At 41.1% G+C, this 3,944-nt stretch overlaps 1 pseudogene; it reads left to right on the top strand.

Annotated features, from left to right (window-relative positions):
- Positions 1-1,678: 1,678 nt before the first annotated feature.
- LOC120607740 (programmed cell death protein 2-like) lies at positions 1,679-2,777 on the top strand (annotated as a pseudogene).
- The last annotated feature ends 1,167 nt before the right edge of the window (positions 2,778-3,944 follow it).

The raw sequence follows: 3,944 nt of genomic DNA, 5'->3' as shown, positions 1-3,944 counted from the left end.
TAAAAGTGAAATAAAGACATTTCCAGACAAACAAAACTGAAAATATCAACAGCAGACCTACATGATAAGAAGTGTTAAATTCTTTAGGCTAAAGGAAAATGAAACCAGAGTAAAACTTAGGTACAGTCCTTTAATGATGGGATACATTCCGAGAAATTCATCATTAGGTGACTTTGTCATTGTGCTAACATCGTGGAGTGCACTTATACAAACCTAGATGGTACAGACTACTACACACCTAGGTGATATGGTATAGCCTATTGTTCTTAGGCTACAAACCTATATAGCATATGACTGTACAAAACAACATGGAATTAATTCAAGCACAAGGGAAACTGATGCAATCAAGAAACAAGGTAAACAGGAGACATATGAGGCTGCTGTGGGTACATTATTTTACAGTAAACTTTTTTTTAATAAGTAGAAAGAGTACACTCTAAGATAATGATAAATAGTATAGTGTAGTAAACACATAGACCAGTAATACAGTCGTTTATTATCATTATCAAGTATTATATACTATACATAATTATGTGCTATACTTTTACATGACTGGCAGTGCAGTAAGCTTATTTACACCAGTATTTCCACAAATACACACATAATGTGTTGTGCTACAATACTACAATGGCTACGACATCATGAGGCAATAGGGATTTTTCAGCTCTATTATAATCTTATAGGACCAATGTTGTATAATGTGATCTGTCATTGACCAAAACGTTTTTACGTGGCACATGACTGTATATACAAAAGAATGAAGAACACTAGAAATGATAAATATGTGGTAAATTTAAAAGGAAGTATAAGGAGAGAAGTGAAGTAAAACCACAACTTTGTGTATACACATACACACCAAAGAAGGTCTAGATCAAATTTTAAGAACCTAGGTGCCACCTCACCAACTCCGGAGTTGCTCAAGTAGAATACTGGTGTTATTAATGTAACTTCTAAGGCTGGCATTGAGGTTGGCAAGCTGGACCTCAGCCACTACAGAAGACTCAGGTATGATTAGTGCCTGAAGACTTCTGCCCCATATGTTGCACTGTCTTCTCTGTAGGCTGCCTGATGGCTTGACCTGGACTCTGGCTCTTCAGCGAGTCATAATCCTTTTGCTGGTGGTGGGTCTTGCCTCAATGTTAATGAAAAGCAATATCTGCAAAGTGCACTAAGGCAAAGCTCAATAAAGTGACATATGCCTATAATCTCTGATTCCAGTTTGACTGCATTTCCCATCAGCACCAGATTATCTGTTGCAAGCCGTCACCCTAATACCATGTTACCACCTTATTTATAATCAGAACCGTCTTCTAATTTACCATTGCTCTAACCGGGAGGGAGTGAAGAGCTAATAATCAAAATAGATGATGGGTCAGTGGATGAAACAAAGTCAAGTATATTTGGAAATACTAGAGAACTGACGTCATTTCCAGTGGAATCAATATATATAATTTCAGACATCTGAATTACAAAAGCAATGCAATTCCAAAATATCAAAAGTAGAATTAATAGCCTTTTTTTCCCCCTCCTCTCCATCACCACAACATACATAGCCCTTCGTAGCCATAACCCTAGAAGGATGGTTTCATGGATATTTACAAGTTTGCCCCTCAAAGCTGATGGCTTCGGACCCTCATTATGTTACATTTTTGCTGATTCTCTTTTACAAGATAGAAAAATGTCTTTGGGATTCTCGCCTTCCAGCGCTCACAGCCCCACAGGCACTTCTCCCGCGCCCCATAGAGGCCGCCGGGGCGTATCTGCAAAGCTGAGCTTCGCGGAGCCGACGCCGGCGGGGAGGCTGCGCAACCAGCAGTTCCTCGCCAGCAGTTCCTCGGCGGGCGGGAGGGTGCCAGGCGGCGCAGTCGCTTGGCGCGGCGGGGCTGCCAGGTGCTGCTGTCTGAGCGCTGTGCGGCCGCCCACTGGCCGGCGTACTGCAGGAGCTGCCGGTACTCGTGCCGCTGCCGCACCACGCTTCCCCCGTCCACGCGGCCTCGCCCTCTGCCGCTACCCCGAGCCACTCAGCTGCGCCGGCCTCTGAATTTTCAGAAATCAGCCACCCAGGAGAAACGACTTTAATTCATGTGAGCCACCTTCTGAGGATTCTCCCTCGGAAACAGAGGAATCTGTGTGCCTTCAGCTCAAGTCTCTGTGCTCATTCCCGCAGGGTTTGTGGCTGTTTTGGCAGCTCCAAACGTGTGCCAGATGTCACAGGCACGTTACTGCAGTAAGGAGCATCAGACTACAGATTGGAGATGTTGGGGCGTCATCAGGCTTGTACATAATCAGATAATTGAGACATTGCAGTTCCAGACCACAAGTTCTTTTTTCTAGCATTTGAAATGATAATAGAAACAGAAGAGATTATGCCTAAAGTTGTGGAAAAGAAAGATAATTTAGAGATTATAGGGAAGAAGAATTGGATTCCATAGCGAAACTTGAAACCAGGAAAGATAAAATTTGCCAGAAGTTTAAAACTAAAATAGCCCTTAAACCAAAACAGATTCTGAGATATGGCAGAAGGATTGTCCCATCTGGATTTCTAGTGAAAATATCCTTTTCTGGAAAAGGATATTCCAGACTGCTCCTGTGGTGCCTGGGGACAATTTGAATTCCAGGTCATGTCTCAGATGCTCAGCTATCTACAGGTGGACAGAGTGGGCAGGAGTGTTGTTTGGGGCATCCTGGCTGGCTTCATCTGTGTTGAAAGCTGTAGACTGGGCACTGGCTACTCAGAGGAATTTGTATGGAAGCAAGGTGTAACAGATACAATTTAAAGACATAAAGCCTTAAAATGCTAATAATCTCTTAGACCTTGCTATTTCATATCTAGGACTTCATCCCAAGGAATCAATTATATCAGAGGTAAGGGTACAAAGATGTTGTTTTGGCATTGTTTACAATGTCTAAATATTAGTGAAACAAAAATGTCTAGTGATAGAATTAAATAAATTTGGGTACATCTATACAGCAGAAGGTTATGCAGTCTTAATGATACAGATAAATGATACGGATCTTTATGGACAAAATAAAATATAGATCTAAATTGACATTAAGATACCATTATAGATGGTATTCATAGTATGATCATATTTTTCTAAAAATATTTATACATGTGTATGTGTACAGAAATAAATCTGGAAATATACACAGTAGGTGTGAACTGGTTACCTATGTATGGTGGGACTAAGTGAAATGATCTTTTTACTTATATGTATAGTTCTTCCTACAGTAAAAATAGGTTATGTGCCTAATTAAGTTTTAAAGTCTGTTTTGTGTTGGTGGCGGTAGCGGTGGTGGTGATGTGTGTGTGTGTGGTTTTTGAATGGGGGTTGTGATTTCAAGAGAAGAGCAAGAAAATCAAATATTTTCCAAGACCTCTTCTTGTAAAAGGAGAATCGCTTTATAGAAGTCCAATGATATAAAAGTAAAATGGTTATAAAAGCTTCGAATTAGGAAAGATTAGCCATTCCAAACATTAGTTGAAACAAGATAGAACTCGTTCCAGAAGCTGCAAAGGGTTTGGTTTCCCTTTTCATCTCATTATATCAAAAGCTGAGAGATTTCCAGGGTGGGAGCAGATCTAAAATTCCTGGCCGGCTCTGTTTCTCAGTGTAACATAGTCGTGGTAGACAAGATTGACAGGGTTTTTATTGATTCTGTCTCGACAGCTGGGCTGTAAAATGTTACATACCATGGATGACGTACATTTACCCTGGAACATTTCTCATTCCCCAGCAGTCTCTAACCCAGCCCTTTGCCAACTGCTGGGAAGCCAAAGCTAATGACTTGGATGCAGGTCACAGCCCATTGGCATCTCAAATGAGAAAACCTGCAGGCAGGAGTTCCTGCCAGGTGGTGTAGTATTTAAACCAAACTGCAGTTCAGCAAAAATTGGGTGATGGGGAAATGACTGAGACATTTCTCTATACTTGAGAAACTTA

Source organism: Pteropus medius, unplaced genomic scaffold (assembly GCF_902729225.1).
Source record: "Pteropus medius unplaced genomic scaffold, Ma_sr-lr_union100, whole genome shotgun sequence".
Taxonomy (NCBI): Eukaryota; Metazoa; Chordata; class Mammalia; order Chiroptera; family Pteropodidae; genus Pteropus; species Pteropus medius.
This window is presented reverse-complemented; position numbering and strand designations above follow the sequence as displayed.